At 35.7% G+C, this 25,223-nt stretch overlaps 2 protein-coding genes across 3 annotated transcripts in view; one reads left to right on the plus strand and one right to left on the minus strand.

The window, feature by feature from the left end:
* LOC141395433 (protein peste-like) overlaps nucleotides 1–21,504 on the minus strand; it is an 86,971-nt gene extending 65,467 nt beyond the window's left edge. Inside the window, exon 1 of one of the 2 annotated variants that reach the window (XM_073971286.1) lies at nucleotides 20,936–21,504. The gene's annotated coding sequence lies outside the window, so the exon portion shown is untranslated. The remainder of the gene's footprint in view (nucleotides 1–20,935) is intronic. The other variant, XM_073971285.1, reaches the window with a different exon arrangement.
* An 847-nt stretch (nucleotides 21,505–22,351) lies between these two features.
* Nucleotides 22,352–25,223, plus strand: part of LOC141395437 (uncharacterized) — a 32,194-nt gene continuing 29,322 nt past the window's right edge. Inside the window, exon 1 of the mRNA XM_073971293.1 lies at nucleotides 22,352–22,438. The gene's annotated coding sequence lies outside the window, so the exon portion shown is untranslated. The remainder of the gene's footprint in view (nucleotides 22,439–25,223) is intronic.

Genomic DNA, 25,223 nt, shown 5'->3' on the forward strand with positions numbered 1-25,223 from the left:
GGTGCTTCTAAAGACCCGTTGCATGGGAAAGGGTGCTTCTAAAGACCCTTTTTTATGGAAAAGGGTGCTTCTAAAGAACCTTTTTATGGAAAAGGGTGCTTCCAAAGAACCTTTTTATGGAAAAGGGTGCTTCTAAAGAACCTTTTTATGGAAAAGGGTGCTTCTAAAGAACCTTTTTATCGAAAAGGGTGCTTCTAAAGAACCTTTCCATGAGAAGGAGTGCTTCTAAAGACCCTTTCCATGGGAAAGATGCTTCTAAAGACCCTTTCCATGGTAAAGGGTGCCTATAAAGACCCTTTCCATGGTAAAGGGTGCCTATAAAGAATCTTTCAGTGGGCAAGGGTGCTTTAGAATACCCTTTGGGAAAGAGAGAAGCTTACGGACTATATTCGTGTTGACTGGATCCTATTTAGCTGTCGGTGAAGCCGATGGAATCTATTTTATTTAAGTTGTAAATGACATCAATATTAAATAGCTTATATTGATGTCATTTACAACTTAAGTAAAATAGATTCATCTAGAGACCATAAAATATCATTTCCCAGAATAATAAATATTTGTTTTAATAATTAACTTTTTTTATTATTATTTTGAGAATTTTAACACTCATTTTCATTCATAATAAAAATGTTTTAAATTTAAACTATTATTATTTTGAGAATTTTAATGTTCATTTCCATTCATAATAATAAAAATAAATGTTTTAAAATCAATTGAAAAATTTCAATATTAAAATATTGAATTTTAAAATGGCAATGACCGCTAATGCTAAAATACACGAGCGCTAAATAAATAATGTACATTTGTATGAACCCAGCCAGCAATTGGGAGTGAGTGAGTCACTTCCTCTATAAAAAGTAATCGCTTTCTGAACTTCTATTCTAGAAAATAGCGATCCTTTATCATTTTACAATAACAATTGCATTGCTGTCCCTTTTTTAACTTCTTGAATAACTACCTAGTGTCAGAAAAGGAGATCGAAATTCTATTATTGCTTTTTTACACTAACAATGCTACTACTTACGACTATCGCATGGGCAGACACTTTCTCTGGTCAATGCAGACACTTCGATTCTTTACGTTCATTTGAGGTGTGTACAACCTTAAACTAATATAAGACTTTAGCCTATCTGGTGTTTATAAGGTACGGTGGTGCAGTGGTAAGCATGTTCGCTTTGCATTCTTAAGGTCAGGGGTTTGATTCCCAGGCCAGGCAACATAACATTTTTAAAAGTACAAAAATTAATGAAGATGGCAATTTCATCTAAGGATAGTGTTCTTTAAAAACGTATGTAATTTGAAACATTAATTAGAATAGTAAAAAAATTAAAATTAAAAGAATAACAACAGATAAAATGAAAAACGAAAAAAAAAAATGTTTTTTTTCGTCACAACCAATTTTATCGCTAAAAGTACTTCTAGGAAGTCTCGAAAGCGGCATTCACAAGTAGTGTCGTGGACGTGGTTCATTTCTTCCCGAACGGTGTGCCTACTTCAATTAGAATGCGAGATCGCGGATGTGTATTTCTATCGCCTGGGAGTGACTGCTTCGGGTAATGGGCGATAATAAATGCTTGCTGGGAAGTCAAACGACCGGCGGCTAAACTCTCAAACATACACACCAAAACTAACAAACAAAAACCAACCGGTAATGAATAAAAACAACAACAACAACTACAAATCAAAAATGTACCCATTAAATATTAGCCCAGATAGATACATGTGTGGAAATCACAAAACAAGTCCAGTTTAAATTTTAGTAACAATGACTAGGCTATCCTACTGACAGGGCCCCACATACATATTTTAATCAATTAAAACATCTACGAATTCAAGTGCAATGCAATTATGATTCCAGCGAGACACACATGTCTGTGTGTGTGTGTGTGGAAGGCGTGTTGTGTGAGCTTGTCCGCAGCAATTACAACCTGTAGAACATATGACGTTTATAATTAATTTTGAACTTGATTAGATTAGCCGCTTCACCCTGGATGAATAAACTTCCATTGCAGGTTTAAATAAAAAAAAAAATTTAACACTTTTTTTGTTTTATTGTTTATTGTTTTGTTGTTGATTTTTTTTTTTTTTTTGAAACCAGTCAGTCGTATGTTTCCTAATGACAGGTTGACCAGTTTGTTGACAGTCAAAAATAATTGAAATGTCTGCAAAGAAATGCTTGAGAATCTGAACAAAATCAGAGCAACGAAAGCGTATTGCAATACGCAAATTTGGAATGCACACATACATACATAGGTATATTCATATGTATGCATGTGTTTTTGTTTAGAATTTATTTATAGAAATTAAAATAAACTTTTATTATCAATGCTATTCATTTTTAATTAATTAGTTTATTTAAAAATAACGTTTTTTAGATGCCGCCGAGATAGACATCGTGTGGTGCTGCTGATGCTGACAACAGCCAATATAAACAGAAGTGTGACATTTCCACGTGTTTAAGGGATTCCCTTGTAATCGATTGATAGTTTTGATTGGAAGTAAACAAGTAAAGTACCCGAAAGAGAGGTGCGATATAGTCAATATTCGGACATAACTCGAAGCTGTAAGAAATAATACGATGTACAACTTTTGGTTTCTCCCTTCGAGGGTTATTTTACGAACTACCCAGTTTAGTTGGTGCTCGCAGGCTTTTTGGAGACTTCGTGTCATTATCTCAGGAAGCATGCACTTGCCCCCGAAAAAAAATTTGTGGGAGGTACACGAAGGGCTGGACCGGTATAGTCCATATTCCAACCTGCTACATGACCAATCAAAAGCTCCCTGCGAAACTGAAATGTTTCGAATTACATCTTAACAAGTAAAAACGTATCAGTCGGCTTTGCCGACAGAGATATACCCTCAGCCTGTGTATATTGAAACAATTTTTTCCCAAAATACGTACAGTGTTGGTCACAGAATTAGCACACCCCTTTGGGGCAAAATGATTTCAGCCAGCTAAAAGTTTTGATAGGGCAAATTGAAATATTTTCGTAAACAAAATCCTTTTCTATAAAGTATTTAACAGATTTGATGATATAAGTGAATATTATTATCAGTGGTTTTTTGAAAATAAACGTTTTGTGAAGACACCAAAATTATCAAGGGGACATATAATTAGCACACCCTAAGATTTTTTAATTTAATTCAATTAATATACAAAAATGAATTCATATTGAAGTTAATTCATATTCAAAACGTATTGAACAAATCATTTTTTGAAAGAAAAAATAATTTATCACCCCGGAATCTCAAAATATATCCCACTAGCGGATCATTTTTCGTAATGTACACTTAAACGTCAGAAAGTCACCAAAACTTTAAAAACAAATGTACAATTGGATCTGAAATTATTGGAATTGTTAACCGATTACCAAAATTTAAATATAAAGTGCAAAAACTTTTCAAAACGTGTTTAAGGTCGATGATTCATTCAAGAAAATTTTCGATTTGGAAGGGGTTTATAGAAAGAAGATCAATAAAATGCACCCTTATGTGAAGAAGGATCAACTTATAACACCATTTGTTATTCAAAATTACACGTCAGAATAACACCAAAGACCTATCACTACAAAACTGTCAACAAAGCACTAGGTGAACACGTAGCACATGAGAATGTTTAAAGGTATAACCCCTTTCTAACAATAAAGGATTTTGAGGTGTGCTGAAGTTGGTTAAAATCCATGAAACTATGCATATACTATTAAAGATAAATGTTTTCTGGATTATTGATTTTAAATTTAATCGTTTTAAGCTCCGGGAAACATTTTATCTTGCGGTCTCACTAGACTGTCTCCCATTTGCCTTATGTTTAGAAAATTATTGAAATTTGCGTAGGTCCCATAGAGATGAACATAGGTTTATTGTGGCATTCATCACGACATATCGGTAAAATTCAGTCCAGATGGATAAGTATTTATAAAATCAATAGCTCAAAGCATCATATTACAGTTTTTTAATGAAAATTTTTGTGTCAAACGGACTTTGCAGATGCACACTGCTGGTGGGTACATCCCACTATTCGCAAATTTACAAAGATGAACAAGAATATGATGTTTTATATGATGTTTCTATGAACTACTTGCCTCAATGAATTTGTTTACATGTGAAAAAATCGATAAAAACACTACAAAAACTGAAATTTTCATCAGTCCTTGGGACCCAAGGTGAACCCCATATAATTCCCTTCTGACACTGAAATTTCGGAGACTGCTGGAGAGTATAACTAGCAGACTGGAACTTATTCCCATAAGAAAGGGGATTTAAAACTGAATATGGACGAAAATATTGAAATTATTCACAATATTAGTGATTCTTTAAAGGTGTGCTAATTACGTGTCCTGTAAATTTAGGACATTTTTTACATCTTTGGAGGTTATTCAAATTGGCAGTTATGTTTCAGTTTCTGTATTGCGTTGTATTCTTTAAGCATACTACTGAGAATATATTAGTACAAATACTTTATTAAATACAACTACTTTTGAAGGTCTTTTTAGGCAAAATAAATTTTGGTAGTGGGGTGTGCTAATTGTGTGACCAACACTGTATGTATTTAGGGGGTTTTAAAAATGTTGGGCGTCTGAACCGACAAAAATGTTGATTAGGATTAAAGATCAAAAGTTTTGCGGAGGAGATACTGAAAGGAATGGATCGACATTGACCGTTATGGAAGTGGATCTCCAGCCACAATATATGGTGTCATAGGGGGGTTTTACACTCTTAGGGCTGTGTGCTCAAGAAGTATAGACTTGCCCCTAAAAAAACTTTTACCATCGCAATTGAGGCAGCGTATGCAAGTTGCTTCAACAAAAATCAAAGTGCTTCGATTGCAGGTCTTAAAGTGAACTTATCCAAAATTGTGTGTGGGAGGTACCGGAAGGAGTGAACAAATATAGTACATTTTCGAACCTGACCTATAGCTGGTAGATATATTAGGATGTGTAAAGTATGGACCAAATCGGTCACTCCCATCAAGAGGTATCGTGCGCACAAATTTTCCGACAATTTTTGAACTTTTGTGGGGGAGGTACCTGAAGGAGTGGACCGATATGACTTATCATCAAACTTAAACTATGTCTGGACAAAATATTACTAAGGCCAAATTTTGGACCGAATCGGCAGATCCGTTCGAGAGTTATCTTGCGCTCCAACCACCTCACACGGTGTCATAGGGTTTTTTTGCAACTTTCAGGCTATTTTCTCAGGAAGTATGGACTTGCACCTGATGAAACTTGTACCGTCGTATGGAGGGCAGTGAATACAAGTTGCTAAAATAAAAATCAAAGCGATTCGAGAGATGGCCCTAAACTGAACTTTTCCCAAATTTTGTGTGGGAGGTACCCGAAGGAGTGGACCTATTGAGACCGTATTAGAACCTCATACTACTCTGGTAGAAAGTTTATGCTATACAAAGTATGGACCAAATCGGTCACTCCCTTCAAGAGTTATCGTGCGCACAAACTTTCCGAACATTTTCGAACTTTTGTGGGGGAGGTACCGGAAGGAGTGGACCGATGTAGCTCATCTTCGAACTTAAACTAAGTTTGGGCAAAATATTACGAAAGCCAAAATTTGAACCGAATCGGTTCATCCGTTCGAGAGTTATCGTGCGCTCCAGCCAGCAGGACAGACAGACAGACGGACGGACATGGCTAGATCGACTCCAAATTGTCTGAAACACATTTCGTCCAAACATACTTGGGGTCTAAAACCATTATTTCGATGAGGCACATTTTCATTGTATCAAAGTATATATGGCGAAAAACAAAAATTTTTTACAATCGATGAATCCTAGTTTCACCCTTTCAGAATTCGCGAACTGTTAACATATTCTATATAGTATGATATACATTCTTTAAACTGAAGTGTTTTAGGAGGAATCCCATAAGGTCGACCATTAAAATTAATTTACGTGGAAGCTGTGTTGGCATCAACGTAGAAAAATAGGTAAAAATGGGTTGAAGCCAACAAGTTTTTTTATGCTCCCTTCCGATTTTAGGCTTAACCTTACATTTTATAGACATATGCCCAAAGAAAGACTCAAAGAATACTTCATGGGCAATATGATAGTAGTGTATCATTTTTCGATACATCCACTGCATCCACCTAAAATTGATGCTGACATTTTGAAGCCGAAATTTGGGGGTTTTTTGAATTGTTTTAATAATTCGGACGCGCAACAAGATAATATTCAAAACTCACATTAGGATTATAAAACTCGTGATTCTACCTCGTTTAATGCATATCTCATGAGTGTGCTCCTTACAGCATCCTAGTAATTGGAGTCTAAAGGCCAATATTTGATGCGTGATTTTTTTTAAAAAACCTATTTTTTGCGTTTAAAATTTACAAGTGCCATTCAATTTTATTTGTACCCCGCGTGAATTTAGTTTTTTTACGCGACGGATCTAATGAGACCTTCCGCGATCGAATCCATCCACTAAAACCGCGGATATAGATACCCTGAAAATAGGAAAAGCAGCAAAAAATTATTTCGACAAATCCGCGTACTAAACCGCGATTTTCTTGAAATTTTTTTACGTAAATGGAATCCTTTATACGCGATTATAATATTTGCGAAAACGCGTGTCATAAATTACAGAGATTCGCGTGTAATATGGGTTTTTCACCAAAAATAGAATGTGGAGGCACATCCGCGGTTCTTGAAGAATCTAATTAAAATTGGTATATTTGGACGTATTTTTGATAGGCGCTGACGAAACCGGATGCGCATCAAAATCGTATGCACATTGCACGACTTTTACCAACATTAAGGTTTTTGGAGTGTATGATGCAACTGGTGGCACACAATGGCCCCTGAGTGAAACATCGAAATATGCATAACTTTTGACAGAGATTGATTCGCTGTATCCAAAAACGGATGCGCATCAACCGACTTTAACTAATTCGCGAATAACAGGCTTTTTAATTATAATATTAATTAATTGATTGTAATTTCAATATTACTCTTAATTTCCCACCCTTATAAGTTATCACAGCAATCAGTTAAACTCTCGCGATGGTAAACCATATGTTTTGATGAAGTTTTAACTGTATACATTCATTATTTTATGGGATTTTAGCAAAATAGTTGGAGAACTCCCAAATATTTTTTTCTAATTTTTAGAATCAAACCAAAAAAATATTTGCAACAATATTTTCCAACAATAAGTTTTTCTCTTTTGTTGTTGCTATAATATGCAATTTATGTACCCAATCTCTATAAATTTGGTATCATATTTTTCTACGCATTGTCTAGATTCCGCATATATTCATTAATTTATTTTTTGAGGGTTTGTACGGATTCTGGGACAGGATAATTTGGATTTACTTCAAAATTTTTTTATTATTTGTTGACTTTCCGCGAAAATAATAATAAATTTAATAACTATTTAAACATCTACGAATAGATATGGACTGCTGTTAACGATTTATGCATACATTTTCTCATAACAACAAAAAAGATATTTTTAAATATTTTTTCTATATAAGAGAATAAAAACCGCTATAACTTTTGCGCGCATTGGCCAATTTCGTGAACGCGAGCAGATTTGAAACCGAATTTTTTTCCTTTACCTCTGTACCAAAAATCGTAGATGTGCTCGTAAAAAAAATTTTTAATTTTTTTCAAATGGAATTGTAAAGGAATTTTGTTATTCGCCATATACCCTCCTTAGCCTAAAGGCTGAGGGTATAAAAAGTTGTAGAGCTGAAGTTGATGTAAATTCACATCAAATTTCAATTTCAACACACTCCACATTTTATTTAGTTTCATTTTGCTCCTTTCTGCTGCTTCTACGCACTGTGCAACGCGTTTGAACACAAAAACCACATCACTCGGTTTTGTAGTAGCACACACACGTTCTGTGCAACCCAACACATTACTTAATAATGAGTAAAGTAAGTTGTTTTGCACTGTAATATTTTTAAGAAATAACCCATTATTTTTTAGCTTACTGGTAATGCCGAAAATTGGCTTGTAATGGGTTAACCATGTAAAGGGGTTATTCGGCTAATGTTGCTGCCAAACTTTTGCTCGGTAAGTATGTATGTAAGTAGGTCAGTAGAACAACAATTTTTAATTCATATTAAAATGCATTATTTATTCCATTTATTTTAAACGATAAAGAAGCCTCAATAAATATTTTTTTTTTTCAAATTGAGGAAACAATTTTATTTATTTTGTAAAAAAATACTATTTGACGTGCAAATATTTAGTTGACATTGGCTGTTCAAACAAAAACAAAAAGTTGACTACCTCTTTCCAAATTGAATTATATTCAGTTGATGACGTTTCTGTTTGTTGTTTTACCGGCCAAAAGTGGAATGTTTTTTTTGGTCGGTCGTTGGTGATTCCCAAGATTTGCAGTTGTTGTTGAGACAATCACAGTGCGTTGAGCATTTTGACGAATTTGAATCGAATCGTTTTAATGAAACAGTTTTCGTTCGGATCTTGTCAACCTATTAAGCATGTTCTCTATTTTCCTCCAATATTAATCACCGTATTATATATGTATGTATGTATGTATGTATGTGATATTTCATCTTTGTACCTACAATCCATCTATCAAACCTTAATCTAATAAAATATCTCTGGGTGGGATTGCCGCTTGTGGGAGGTTATCTGAAATTGATCTTTTCTCAATTTATAGAAAAACAAAGCCATGTCTCGTCAATGAAAAATGACACTTTACAAAACACGGATACTACCCATGCTAAAGTATGGTTCCGAAGCATGGCAGAGAGCTCCGAATACTAGCTCGAATTCCACACGCGAGAGAACATCTTCTGGAATGCGAGCACCCCCAACAATAAAATCGCAAACACAAAAACTTACCACCTCCCCCCACCCTTTCACTCATGAGTAAATCTGTGCTCTGGTTTGGCATAGTAAAATGCTTAGTCATGTCATAAGAATATCATGGCGATGGAAAGAAAAGGTGAATGATCGCATCGAAGATCGTAATACTCTCAGCCACATTGAAAAGATATGGTAAGAAATCAGGAATAGTGTAAAATCTGCCCTTAGTTCGGCCAAATGTAATGGATGTAGGAAATGAGCGCAATTCAGAGGCTGCTCAAGTCTTAATCGCCACCAGGACTACTACGATAAGAGTTATATTGCTGCTTGCTGCGCCAGAGCATCTCCCTGCGTGTCTCTAACTTCGTCGTCGTCGGAATACGAAAGAACCCGCAGTGAGTCGGAGAAAAGTCATGGCCGCCAGGATGCAGGAAACAAAGCTCACCGTCACATGTAGCTTGCAACGTTCCGATGGTTACAACGTTTTGCGGAAGGATCGTACAAAAAGCGAAGGAGGACTTGCCTTCCTTATACAACAGTCTGCCCGGTGGCCGTTCAAATTAATAGCTCCACATTTTGTACGGTGAAAAAAAGACACTCCTACGAGGATAAAAGGAGATTGCCATAGCCAGCACCCGTTCTGATAAATGACATACCATGACAACCCGTCATTTCCTTTGGCTCAGACCATCTTCCGATCATCGTCTGCATAAACACACGATCCAACTTCATAACCTCTGACTGTCGTACTTTTCTGAAATCTGAAGAAATTATTGGCTAAAGTTTAAGAGACTTTACCAATAACCGCTTCAGACACATGCCCATTCTCTCAGATCCTCTGGTAGCTGGGAGAATTTTCCAGGACATCATTACTGCTGCAACCGTTCGCTACAGGGTTCGTATGATGAAGCAAATCACGCTCATTTGCTAGTACCGTCACCTCTGCTGGGGAATTTGGTCTGATTTCGGGTATTCGATCCAAAATTGGAGAACTTATTCTTGAAGTCAACAGGCGAGTATACCAACATATGTGGGCAACAGTGGCTTACCACCTGGTACAGGATTAAGTAAATTATGGGCAACACTTAAATCACTTTTAAATCCGGGATAGAAGGATAATAGAACGCCTGTTACTTTCAAAGGCTTGACAGTAACTGATCTGAAGAGGTGGGTGAGTGTTATTTCAACCGGCAGTTTATAGAGTGATAGGGCGAAGAGGAGTGTGATACGCCGTATAAGAGCCTACCCAGCTGAGTAGGTACCACCACAATTTGCGATGGGAGATGTTGCAGGCGTCATCCGAAACGCGGAATCTTCGAAAACGTTGAGCCTACACAGATTTTCAATGATAATGCTTAAGCCACTGGATGAACCCGGAGTTGAGTATTTAACAAGTTCCTCAATCGTTAGCCATCTATATCGCACCAGAAGCCAACCTAGGCCTCTGAAGCTAAAGATTCTAGGGGCACTACTGCTTCCTATGTTGAGATGCAGCTTTTCAGTTGCCCAACATCAGCATGGATTCCAAAAAATACACTACGCCACAACAGCATTACACCCCATATCTACAAATATAAGACATTGTGGCTCTTGACCTATCGAAAGCTTTCGATACCGTCAACCATGCAAAGCATGATTCCCTCCAGCTGTGTTTGAAACTGTGGATATATGTGTGGACGCCAGTCGTTTCTAAAAATCGGAAATAAGAAATACAAACACGCAGAGTAAAGGCCTGGGTACATAAGCTGCCTCGCCTGCTTGCCTTGCTTGCATCTGATAAAGGAATAAATAAGGCCGAGCTAATTTCGAACTAGATTGCCCTTTTCTTCTTTATTCATTTACTTTTATAATGTCAGAAATGAAGCAGGATAACAAGGCAAGCAGGCGATGCCGGGTCATATCTCCGCAACTGTTAAACCTCTAACTTTCTGAAATACCTCCGGACGGCATAGAGATGGTAATGTATGAGGACGATTGTACGATCTTGGCGTTAGGTCTAGGTCTGACTTAGTGCAGTTCCTTCATCCCCGGAATATAAAAATACCCGCTGCTAAATTCAATGCCCCATTGTTCACCATCTGGACGGCTGAAATCAGGCTCCTCAGGCATATAGGTCGATGGTGCCCTGATTCCGACCACTAACTACCCCAAAATATTGGGTGTAAGCTTTGATAGCATGTTTAAGAAGTCCGCGCAAGCCACACCTATTTGCGATAAGATCAGAAGTAGAAACGAGGTCCTCAAGTCTCTGGCCGGCAGCACTTGATGTGCTGACAAAGAAACTTTGTTGACCTCTTAGAAAGCAATATACCGGTCTGTGGTAAGCTATGTGGCGCCAATGTGATATGCACATGTTAGCGCTACTTAGTGGAAGAATATTAAAACATTCCCGAATGCCGCCCGGAGGACTGCAACCGGATGCTTCCTCATGACACCAGTGACACAATCTTCAAGAGTTGACCGACAGGTAACTGATATGTCCCATCTTGGAACTAAGTTTGGACAACATTTTATAGAGGACTAGAGGTACTGATGGACAATCATAGCATTAACACGGAGTGAGCTGTTTTATTTTCCTCAGGTACTAAATTTTAGTGAAATTCCAACTTTAGTGGAGTGGAACTTTTTGGGAACAGCATGGAACAAAGTTTCGTTTTCTCAGAATGATGCCTGAGAGTGTTCTCTTTCAGTCCATATATACTTTTGTACTGTCCCCTAATAAGTATTTTTTATACCCTCAACCTTTAGGCTAACGACATTTTGATACGACCAAAAATGTGCCTCATCGAAATAATGGCTTTAGACCCCAAGTATGTTTGGACGAAATATGTTTCAGACAATTTGGAGTCGATTTAGCCATGTCCGTCCGTCTGGTGCGCACAATAACTCTCGAATGGATCAACAGATTCGAACCAAATTTTGGGTATCTTAATATTTTGTCCAGACGCCCTATGTTCAGTATGAACTTTTGAATTATTCTTTTTTCTTGTTTTAAACTATTGTTCGTAGTATAAGACATTAAATCAAATAATTTCAAATAAAGGAATAAAAAAAATATTTTGTCCAAACTTAGTTTAAGTTCGAAAATGGGCCATATCGGTCCACTCCACACCAAAGTTCAAATTTTTTCTGTAAAATGTTGTGAACGATAACTCTCGAAGGGAGTAATTGATTTGGTCGAAACTTTGCACATAGTAAAATTTCTACCAGACTTAGATGAGGTTCCAATATGCACTCAATCGATCCACTCCTTCGGGTAGCTCCCACACAAAATTTCGGAATAGTTCAGTTTAGGACCTGCACTCGTATCGCTTTGATTATACCATACACCATCCTGTTGTAAGGATATTATGTGTTAGTGCATTTGTATGTAACATGCCTAAGGAAAAGAGAAAGACCCATAGTTCCTTCTAGGGATATGCAGAGAATCACTTTCTGAGTCGATTTATGCATGTCCGTCCGTCCGTTCGCAACGTACAGGTCGCATTTATTGTTCGATTTGGCTGAAAATTGGGGAAGATCATTTTTTTAGCCTAATGAAGAACGCTATTGCTTTTGGTGAAAATCGGTACAGATTTGGATATAGCTCCCATATATATTTTCGGCCGATTTGAAGTATTTGATGTACCAAACACGCTGTATCTGTCCAATTTTGATGAAATTTGGAATGTGTTACGGAATTAGGTCTATAGATAAATGTGCCAAATTATATCAAAATCGGTTCAGATTTGGATATAGCTCCCATATAAATTTTCGGCCGATTTTTGGTATTTTGTGCACGAAATACGTTATATATGTCCGATCTCAATGAAATATGGAATGAGTGACGGAATTTGGTCTAGAAATAAGTGTGCCAAAAAATATAAAATCGGTTCAGATTTGGATATAGCTCCCATATATATTTTCGGCCGATTTGAAGTATTTGATGCACCAAACACGCTGTATCTGTCCAATTTTGATGAAATTTGGAATGTGTTATGGAATTAGGTCTATAGATAAATGTGCCATATTATATTAAAATCGGTTCAGATTTGGATATAGCTCCCATATACATTTTCGGCCGATTTTTGGTATTTTGTGCACGAAACACGTTATATATGTCCGATCTCAATGAAATTTGGAATGTGTGACGGAATTTGGTCTAGAAATAAGTGTGCCAAGTTTTATCGAAATCGGTTCGGATTTCGATATAGCACCCATATGTATTTTCGCCCGATTTAAGGTATTTGATGCACCAAATTTAAGGTATTGTATGTCTAATTTTGATGAAATTTGAAATGTGTTACGGAATTAGGTCTATAGATAAATGTGCCAAATTATATCAAAATCGGTTCGGATTTGGATATAGCTTCCATATATATTTTCGCCCGATTTAAGGTATTTGGTGCACGAAAGACGTTATATATGTCCGATCTCAATGAAATATGGAATGTGTGACGGAATTTGGTCTAGAAATAAGTGTGCCAAATAATATCAAAATCGGTTTAGATTTGGATATACATAGCTCCCATATATATTTTCGGCCGATTTAAGGTATTTGATGCACCAAAGACGCAATGTATGTCTAATTTTGATGAAGTTTGGAATGATTGACGGTGTGTGGTCTAGAAATATATGTGCCAAATTATATCGTAATGTGTTCACATTTGGATTTAGCTCCCATATGGTAATATTCAAAAATGTTTTACAATCGTTGAAGTTGAGGTTCACCATTTAATAAGTCGCGAACTGTTAATATATTTTATAAAATATGAATATATTTATATTAATTGAAGTGTTTTAGCCACGATCTCATAATATGGACCATAACAAATAATTTTCGTGGAAGCTGCGTTGGTGGTAATATTAAAAAATGGGTAAAAATGTGTTGAAGTTTACAAGTTTTTTTGTGTTATTTCTTGATTTCTGGTCAAACCACGAAAATTTCAGACCTGAGCCCAAAGAAAGAACTGAAGAATACCCCTTGGGCAACATGATTCTAATGTATGACTTTTCGATATACACACTGCATCCCCCTAAAATCGATGCTGACATTTTGAAGTTTTGAAATCTGGGTTTTTCGAATTTTTCTTATAATTGGAGGGCGCAACCAGATAATTACCCAAACTATTTATTGGAATGTAGAACTCGTGATTCCACGTCGTTTGATGTATATCTCATGAGTGTGCTTCATACAGCTCCCTAGTAATAGGAGTCCAAAGTCGAAATTTTTGTGCGTAAATTTTCTTTAAAAACCTATTTTTTGGCTTCAAAATTTACAACTGTGACTCAGGTACCCTTGAACCCCGCGTGATTTTAGTTTTTTTACGCGCCGGATCTAATGAACCCTTCCGCTTTCAAATCCATCCACTAAAACCGCTGATATAGATACCCTGAAAATAGGAAAATAAGCTAAATTTTATTTTGACTAATCCGCATACTAAACCGCGATTTCCCTTAAAATTTTTTAGATAAATGGAATCCTTTATACGCGATTATGATATTTGCCAAAAAGGTGTGTCATAATTACAGAGACTCGGGAGTAGTATTCGTATTTAACAAAAAATAGAATCAGGTAGCACATCCGCGGTTCTTGACGAATCTGTATAAAATTTGTCTTATTGACGTATTTTTAGCAGGGGGTCACTGAAATCGGATGCGCCTTATAATCATATGAACATCGCGTTATTTTTACCCACATAAAGCATTTTGGTGTAGTAAGATGCAACTGATGGCACACTTTGGTCGCTGAATGAAACATGGAAAAATGCAAACATATTGACAGAGATGCACTAGCTCTATGCGAAAACCACATGCGCCTCAACTGATTTTAACTATTTCGCGCGTTATGCGGTTTTTAACTTTTATGTTTTTTCTTTGATTGTAATATCAATATCACTCTTTATTTCCTAATTCTATTGCTTATCACACTAAGCAAATATACTTTCACGATGATAAACTATTTTCCTTGAAGAGGTTTTAGCAAAATAATTCAGGTTTTGTTTGGAAATTTAGCGAAATAGTAGAATAACTCCCAAAAAATGTTCTCAAATTTTTCGTATTAAACCAAAAAATATATTTTTGAAATAATATTCCAACAATAAACTTTTGTCTTTTGTTGTAGCTGGAACATGCAATTTAAAATCCTAATCTATAAAATGTTGGTCTCACATTCTTCTGGACATTGTCTATATTCTGTACGTATTTTTAATTTATTTTTTAGAGATTTGTATGGACTCTGAGTTAGAATAAATAAAATTTACTCCAAGATTCCTTCATTATTTTTTGATTTTCCGCGAAAATGAAAATGAATTTAACAAATACTTAGGCGTATACGGATAGATATTAAATGTTGTTACCGATTTATATATACATTTTGGTATTACAACACAAGGGGAATTTTTAAATCTTTTTTCTTTATAAGGGAATAAAACCCCCCATAACTTTTGGGCGCAGCATCCAATTTTGTGAACGCGAACAGATTTGAAACCACGATTTTTTTCTTAACCCATGTACCAAAAATCGTGAATGTGCTTGTAAAAAAAAATTTTAATTTTTTTTCGATGGAATTGTAAAGGAAATTTGAAATTTACCATATATATTTTACCTATTCACAGTGGTGTAGGGTATCATATAGTTGGCCCCGCCCGATTTATCCTTTCCTTACTGTTTTTTTTTTTTTTTGTAACAACTTGTCGAACTTGTCGGTCCAAAATTTGGCCTGTAATACTTTGTCCAAACTTAGTTAAAGTTCGAGGATAAGCCATATCGGTCCACTCCTTCCGGTACCTCCACCAGAAAAGTTCGAAAATGTTCGGAAAATTTGTGCGCATGATAACTCTTGAAGGGAGTAACCATACTTTGCACATCGCAATATTTCTACCAGACATAGATCAAGTTCGAATATGGACTATATCGGTCCACTCCTTCGGGTACCCCCCACACAAAATTTCGCAAAAGTGCAGTTTAAGACCTCCTCTCGAATCGTTTTGATTTTTGCTGTAGCAACTTGTATTCACTGCCATTTATACGACGGTACAAGTTTCATCAGGGGCAAGTCCATACTTCCTGAGAAAATAGCCTGACAGGTGCAAAAAACGCCTATGACACCGTGTGTAATGGTTGGAGTGCAAGATAACTTTCGAACGGATATGCCGATTAGGTCCAAAATTGGAACTTCGTATATTTGTCCAAAATTAGTTTCAGTTCGAAAATTAGCCATATTGGTCCACTCCTTCAGGTACCTCCCCCACAAAAGTTCAAAAATGTTCGGAAAAACTGTGCGCACGATAACTCTAGAAGGGAGTAAAGTCCTGGATACATAAGCCGCTCGGCTTTCTTACTTAATTCATTTCTGGTAAAGGAATAAAGAAATGTCAGAACCACATTTCAATTAGGTCGAACTTGGTCTTTAGTCTTTTACCAGAAATGAATTAAGCAAGAAAGCCGAGCGGGTTATGTACCCAGGCCTTAACCGATTTGGTCCATACTTTGCACATCGTCATATTTCTACCATATATAAATCAGGTTAGAATATGGACTATATTTGTGCACTGCTTCGGGTAACTCTCACACAAAATGTCGGATAAGTTCACTTTAAGACCTGCTCTCGAAATACTTTGATTTTTATTGAAGCAACTTGCATTCGCTGACTCAATTACGATGGTAAAAGTTTTTTTCAGGGGCAAGTCCATACTTCTTGAAAAACAGCCTGAAAGGTGTATGACACCATATGTAGTGGCTGGAGAGCACGATAACTCTCGCACTGATCAACCGATTTGGGCCTTCGTCGTATTTTGTCCAAACTTAGTTTCAGTTCGAAGATTTGCAATACCGGTCCACATCTTCCGGTACTCCCCCCCCCCCCATATTTAAAAAATGTCACTAAAATTGTACACACGATATCTCTTGAATGGGGCAACCAATTTGGTCCAAACTCCCAAAATAAGATCCAGTTCCAAAATGCTCTATGTCGGTTCATTCCTTTAAGTACATCCTCCGCAACACTTTTGAACTTTAATCCTAATCCACATTTTTGTAGGCAAGGTCAAATGTCCAAAAAGGTCCGAAAAAAATTCTGCAAAGACCTTAAATACATTACACCTGTCCGTAGATGAAAGTTTCAATTCACATAAGCTGAGGATATGCAAAACTGAAAATGCAAACAACTTCTAATATGCATTTTTTGAAAGTACATATTGAGACTACAAAAACCCTAGTAGGGTTTTGTCCTGTCAGATCCAGTTCGGATTTTATGGCCTCGTCTAAACCGGGCTAAAACTACAGTTTTGTGGATTTATCGGGCCTTTATCTCAGAAACGATTAGGAATTTGTCTTTGGCAATATTGTAGCCCTAAACTAGTAGAATCTATCTATTATCTTTTGAACAGACCACATAAGAAAAACTCCATCTAGGGCATCAAAATCGATAAAATATACAACATTTTACATAATTGTTGAAATTTTGTTCAGTATCGGCTAAACTATTGGGAGTTGAACCAAGTAACCTATTGCAAAAATCTTCCAAGTAAGGTTCTCAGCAATTCTTCTGAACATTCTAAAACTCTAAAATGCTTAGTTCATGTTGTTTCAGTGGTATTTTGCATCATATCTTTTACAATACGTATTTCAAACACAGTTCACACCAACAGTTTGTTCTCGCATTTCGGATTTCACTGCATTATTGACATTTTTATTAAATCGTCGTTGAAAATGTACTGAAAACAACAGCATAGGGGCATTTTACAACGATGACATGTACAACGAAGATTTGTGTATTACATTCCAGGGAATATTTTTCCAAAAGAAAATATTCAGAAAAAATTAACGGTTTTGGAGATACGGTGCGAAATGTATAAAAATTGTGGAATTTTTGCATATATTTTGAAATTTGAGGCAATAAATGTAGTTTTTCGAGTTCATTATTTCTCCAAGTATTTTATTCTTGTGGTTTCAGAGATATAGCCCCGAATTTCTTTAAAAACTCAATATTTAACCATGTTTAGATGGGGCCATAATATCCGAGCTGGATCTGACACCCAACTAGGGTTTCTTGTAGTTTGTGTCTGTACTTTCACAAAATTCTCAGTTCGAATTGTTTGCACAAGATCACCTTAAAAATGTTGCAAAAAATTGATTAAGTCACTTGTATGATCAGAAAGGGACTCGAAAGTGACTCCCTGTAATGATTAAAAATAGTTCAATTTAAAATTCAACAACAAATGTGTAACAATCATTATTATTTCATTATTTATTGTCACATTTTGATCTTCATGAATATTGAAAAATGCTTAATCAAAAAAGGGTCATGCAGGTGTTTGAAAAGTGATTATAATTATGTATCTTCTGATCATATTTTGAACAGATAGGTGACTTAAAACTGATTGTTTTGTTGTAAATAATTCTCATATACACTTTCTATAAAACTTTAATATAAATGTAACGTATAATATTGAGTGTATATACAAACAAAACACATGTTCAGGCTTTGCCAAGTGAAATTAAGAAGCAGTATACTAACCAGCGCGCAGCATAAAGGATAATTAAAAGACATAACAAAGCAGAAAAGACAATAAAACAAAAGAAGGAAACAAAAAAGAATAAATAGAAAATTCTTTTAATTTATTTCGTCTATTAAAAAGACTTATAAATGACTCCCTAAAGACTCATAAACGATTATAAACATGACTCAAAGAAAATTAATCAACAAATCACCAATAAATGATTGAAATGCGACTCGAAAAAGACTTTATATACCATCAGAAAATAGGCAAAAATGACTCGAGACTAATACAGAGGAAGACTCATTTGTGATTTGTTTAGAAGAGTCGCCTGAGGTTACGTTCTCCTCCCGACAAAGGAGTCATTTATGATCAGAAAATGAGCTCATATTCCAGCATTTTAATCGTGCAGTCGGATCAAAAAAGACTCGAATTTGATTAAAATTTTCAAAAAATGCTGGCTGGGTGTATAGAGAAAATTATGATTGTATTGGTGAAAATGGTTTGTAACTTTGCTATTGTCTTGCCAATACTGTCTGTGTGTAAACCAGTTATAACGCTTCATTTGAACAAGGCATTTCCCCTCAATTGGCCTATTCAAAAAAATCGACTTTTTTGTAATTTTCGACTTTTGATGAAAAATTTAAATATGCGATAAAAATGTAATCATATGGTCTGTTCCTTTAAGCTTTGTTCCTTTACTTTTTTAATGGTAAGGGTGGTAAAAGAGAAAAGTGTCAAAATTGCTCAAAATTGCTCTCTCATGAACATTTTTACCAGAAAAGTAAAGGAACGGAAAAATGGTAGATATGGCAGCAATGTCAAAAAGAAACATAAAAAAGATCAATTTTCGTCTTTTATTTCAAGTTTTTAATTTAGTTGTGTCAGCGTTCGAATTTTTCTTCTGTTTTTCGTCTTGAAATAATCGTTTCTTGAAATAATCGTCAAACAAAAGTCGAAAAATCAGTAATTTTTTACCTGCAAAAATTTTGCTGGTAGCCTGTGGTAGAAGAGAAAGCCAGTATCGCTCTCTCTCCACTCTCACTCTCTTAAAAATTGCTTCCAGTTTTGCCACTTTTCGGGGTTAAGGAACGCTTTGCAGGTTAAAAATGGTAACAAACGGTAAAAATGGTAACCTCAGGTAAGTAAAGGAACACAGCTTTACTTTTAAAAGTGGTAAAACCGGCAAAAGTAGTAAAAGTTGTAAACTGCTCCCATCTGAATTGTATGGTGTCTGAAGTAAAGGAACGCTTTCCGAGTAAAAAGTGGTAAAACTTGAAGATTCTTGCACGTAAAGGAACAGAGCTATAAATGTTAGAATCATATAAAGTCAGGGATTTGTTAGGAATATAGTAAGAGTATTTTCTCAATAAAAAGGGATTGACATGTAAGGATACACCTATATTACCCTCCAAAGTTTTTGTGCACTTTTAAAATAAGGCCCGATTGCAGGAAAACTATACGTTTTAGAGAAAAAAGTTATTTATTAAAAAATGCTTAAAAAGTCTGAAAAATATATAATTTTCATAAAAAATTTTAAGTTTTCTCGCAAAAAAAATCTCTGCTCTAAGTGGGTTAAACTTAACATTTTCCGAATTTTGTGTGGGAGGTACCCGAAGTAGTGGATCGATATAGTCTATATTCGAACCCGATATATACTACTATTACCATATGCAAAGTAATGACCAATTCGTGTGCACAATTTTAGCGAAAAATTTAGAACTTTGGTGGGAGAGTGGGAGAGGTACCCGAAGAAGTGGACCGATGTGGCGCATATTCGAACTTAAACTAAGTTTGGACAAAATATTACGAATGCCAAATGTTCATCCAAATCGGTTAATCCGTTCGAGAGTTATCGTGCGCAGCAACTAATCAGACAGATAGACGGACGAACATGGCTAAATCAATGGTCGTATCAAAAGCTTTGTTCCATAACTGAAAAGTTTCTACAATTTTTACGACTTTTCCACATTTTACCCGAAAAACCGTTCCCGTAAACAAAAAAGTTGTAAAATGTTCACTTCTCTTTAAACAAAAATGGCGCTGATTTACGCTCTCTTTAAAAACTTTTTACTCGACCAATTTGAGCGTTTAAAAAAATTTGTTCTAGTTTTTTTTTGACGTGTTTTCCATTTTTCCGTTCCCGAACTATTTCAAAAAACTTTTGTGTGAGAACAATTTTTTACAGTTCTCTCTTTTACGAGTTTTACTATTAAAAAGTACGGGACCGAAGCTAAAGTGACGTATAAAAATACCAACATTAATGGAGGTTCCCGGATAATCGAGGATTTAATAAATATTGTTTTTACTCATTCCATCGAAGCGCTTTTGTTTGCACTGTTCAGGTTACATAAAGGATGCGCATTTTTTTTTAATTTTTACTAGAGAATAATTTTGGGTCATTTTGAAGAACTTGCACGAATTTTTAATGTAGGTATGTATTTCATCTTTAGTTTTTCATAAAAATTACAGACAGTTTCGTAAATTTTTACAATGATATTATAATGAAGCTAAAGATGCCTACACTTAATTATTTTCTGGATACTAAAAATGGTTGCATTCATATTTATTATTTTGTATAGCTCGGTAATACTATGATTTTGGGTATAACTTTCAGTTTTGAATTATACAATTTTATTTGAATATTTTCACTACCTACCTACTTACCTCTAATGTAAAGTTGATGTAATATCCCAGAATTTAATAGCCAAGTAATTTAAGACGTATTTAAATTTTATAAAAAAATCACTCAGGCAGTTTTTTTTAAAAATTATAAAATAATTTTTCTTTCTCTGACACTTTTAATCCTTTTGCAAAAAGTTCGTATTTTTTGACAACTAACAGAATAATAGTTTTATTCTTTTGTTTTGATCATATTCTGTTATCTTTATATTTTTTACTATTTCACTTTTAAATTTTGTTTTTCTTTGTTGCTATTTTTTCACTTGTTTCAAATTCTATATTTTTTATATTCCTTTAAATTGCGTTTCTTTCATTTCGTTTCAAAAAAAAAAAATCCGGAACCATTTCTTGCTGTTTATATTCCACAATAGAAAACTCGGCGACACATATAGAACTCATGCAAGTCCGACTTGAGGAAGATATTCGGCTTGAGCTATTGATTAATATCGACTGAAATGTGTTCCTTTACAAGCTGTTGCATTTATAGAACGCACGCTTGAAACGTTTGAAATGCGATTGCAGGCTGTAAACTAACGCTTTAAGAAAAAGCAAGGAAGAACAAGCAGCAGAAGCTTAAAGAAAGAGTGTAAAACGTAATTGTGTTGGGAGACTAAGAAGTCCGAATGGACCTGCTGCAGCATTTGCACTTTTACCCATCAAACATTTCAAATGCACTTCGTTCACTGCAAATTTCCTTTTCCCATTGTTCTCAACAAACAAACCACTCACTCTCACTTCTTGTCGTCATTTGTTTGCTCACCTAACACACGGTGACCGGTGGCCGGCAGCGGTACTCGTGTGTGTTTAACGATGTTGTTGTTAACTGAACTTTCGATTTATTTTTTAATCGTTTGCTTTAGCATTGCTTAAATATTATTATTTGTTATTGAAAAATGATTTTCTTAATACAGACGACGACGACGGCGACAACGACTACAACAACAGTTGACGGTTGAAAATGCAGCGGCTGCGAATGATTCTATCTGTTGTAGGCTGTCAACAATTGCATTGGATGCTGGTTTACCTCAGCGGTTTTTTTATTACTTCGTTTCTTTACACTCTCTGTTTATCGCTACTCACATACAGCCTCTCTTCCTACATAATTATTTTATGATAACAGTACGTCACTGTTCGATTCTGTTTCATTTCCATTTGCTCCCCAGAAACAACTTTTTATCATTCAAATGGAAGCTCAAACATCAAAGTTGCTGTTTTTTTGCAAACTAAGTCGACAAAAACTACTAAACAATTATGGGAAATTGGTCGGTTGGCAAATTAACAACTACCATCCAACAAGTGGAATAAGTTGAATTTTTGGACTGGATTCGAATCGATCGGAAATGCAATGCCGCAGGTAGGCCTTGTGATATCATTGGGTGGAAATTCATACTTCTTGAGTTATGGATTCCGTTTGCGTACCCAAACTCAACTCCTGTCCATAGGAGGAGGTCATAAATCCCCAGCCGATGTCCGGCTATAGGTATGTATGTATATAAAAACGTTGATTCCGACGAAAGTAGGCGGTTCAAAGGTTCAACCTGCTCCGTCTAACATAGCCTAAACAAGTAAAGACCATACATAAGCTGCCTTGCCTGTTTGCCTTGCTTTCCTGCTTCATTTCTGACATAATAAAAATAAAGAAGGCCGAGCAAATTTCGAACTGGGTTGCCCTTTTCTTTTTTATTATTTTATCAGAAGCAAGCAAGGTTAGTCCCAATTTACATTAGGCGAGTTTACTTGCGGCAATTGTCAATTTGATGGAGAGAGAGGTGAGGCATATGGTAACCCTTTGCCTCTCAGCTCCCTCTCTCACCAACAAACTGACAATTGCCGCAAGTAAACTCGCCTAATGTAAATTGGGACTAAGCAAGCAAGGCAGCTTACGTACTCACCCCTTAACAAGACAGATATACCGACATACATAAATATACACAATACTTCTGACGTCTAAAACAAGTAAAAAAGTGTCAGTCGGCTTTGCCGACAGATATATACCCTCAGCCAATGTGAAGTGAAACTTTCACCTACGGACAGATCGAATGTATTTAAGGTCTCTTCAGAATTTTGTGGCCCTTTTTGGACATTTGAACTTGTCGACAAAAATTTGGGTTAGGAATTAACTGCACTAAGACACAAATGTTGAACCTTTGGGGGGGAGGTACCCTTAAGGAGGACCGATATGGGCCATTTTAGAAGTTAAACTAAATTTTGACAAAATATTAGGAGATCCAAAGTCCTAGCAATTAAGTGCCTTTTTTAAATATTGGGAAAAGTACCGGAAGTTGTGGACCGGTATTGCCCCATGAAATTAAATTTGGATATAATATGACGAAGACCAAATGTTGGACCAAATCGGTTGAACAGTTCGATAGTTATCGTGCTCTCCTACCGCCACATATGGTGACATAGGGATTTTTTTACACGTTTCGGGCTGTTTTCCTAAGAAATATGGACTTGCCCCTGAAAAAGCTTTTACGAATACAAATCGCTTCAACAAATATCAAAGTGATTCGAGAGCAGACCTTATATTGAACTTATCCGAAATTTTGTGTGAGAGGTACAGGAGGAGTAGACAAATATAGTCCACATTCGAACCTGATCTATATCTGATAGATATATTAGGATGTGCAAAGTATGGATTACATCGGTCGCTCCCTTCAAGAGTTATCGTGCGCACCATTTTTCCGAACATTTTTGAACTTTTGTGGGGGAGGTACCTGAAGGAATGGACAGATATCTTCGAATTTAAACTATGTTTGGATAAAATATTTCGCAGGCCAAATTTTGGATCGCATCGGCAGATCCGTTCGAGATTTATCTTGCGCTCCATCCACTACACACGGTGTCATAGGGGCTATTTGCATCTTTCAGGCTATTTTCTCAGGAAGTATGGACTTGCCCCTGATAAAACTTGTACCGTCGTATGTGGGGCAGTGAATACAAGTTCTTACAACAAAAATCAAAGCGATACGAGAGCAGGTCCTAAACTGAACTTTTACAACATTTTGTGTGGGAGGTACCCGAAGGAGTGGACCGAGTAAGTCCATATTGAAACATCATCTAAGTCTGGTAAAAATTTCACGATGTGCAAAGTATGGACCAAATCGGTTAATTCCTTCAAGAGTTATGGTGCGCACAAATTTTCCCAACTTCTGTGGGGGAGGTACCGGAAGGAGTGGACCGATATAACCCATCTTCGAACTTTAACTAAGTTGGGCAAAATATTAAGAAAGCCAAATTTTTAAACTAAACGGTTAATCCGTTCGAGAGTTATCGTGCGCTCCAGCCAGACAGACAGACCGACGGACATGGCTAAATCAGCTCCAAATTATCTGAAACACATTTCGTCCAAACAAACTTGGGGTCTAAAACCATTATTTTGATGAGGCACATTTTGCCCGTATAAAAGTGTATATACCCTAGTTAGCATAAATGCTGAGGGTATACAAATGATGTACACAGAAAAAAAATTCATTCAATATATGAATAGTGTTCAAAAAAATTTTCCAATGTTCAGATTTTTGTATTTTATGAACCTAGTTCATAAAGCAATAAATACCGGTTTCTTTTTTGAATGAATCATAAACATGTAATATATGTATTCTATTTTGCAAAATATGAACAAATTCATTTATTTCAAAATAATCTTCTTTAAAGAAAAACAAATTGCTTATATTCCAAAACTCTTTTTATATTTTTCAAAAATTTATTTTTTCTATACAAATTTTTGTTTTTTTTTTATTTTATTTTGAAAGCATTTTTTTATTTTATTTTCAGATTAGTTGTTTTTTATTTAATTTTGTAATTCCTGTTTCTTTTAAAGGATTCTCTTCTAATTGATTTTCCTAATTAATTATGTATCTTGTAAATCAGAACAATGTGAACCATACGTACATACATACTGAGCCCATCAGCACTAGCTTCAATTTATAGATGTTGCATTTATATTAAAGTAATTCAAAAATTGTATTTGCGAATTAATGCTATTGATATGGGGGTGTCTTCCGAAAACAAACGAAATCTATGGTGGTTAGTTAGTGTGGTAGCGGTGAGTAGTGGTGGTTGTTTAGGCTGTTGTGCTTTGTTGACACGCAGTCAATGTGCGTGTAGATACGATGGAGGGGAGGAAAGACAAAAACAATAGAAGCAAATCCACCATATCTTTGTAGGCAAAGCACAAAAACCGGTTTTGCCAGAAAATAGTGGTTAACGTAGGAGAAACTATGAAATTTATTTTTGTATTTTAGAAAAGCATTCATACTTTT

Source organism: Musca autumnalis, unplaced genomic scaffold, assembly GCF_047663935.1.
Source record: "Musca autumnalis isolate F117 unplaced genomic scaffold, ASM4766393v1 scaffold_2, whole genome shotgun sequence".
Lineage (NCBI taxonomy): Eukaryota > Metazoa > Arthropoda > Insecta > Diptera > Muscidae > Musca > Musca autumnalis.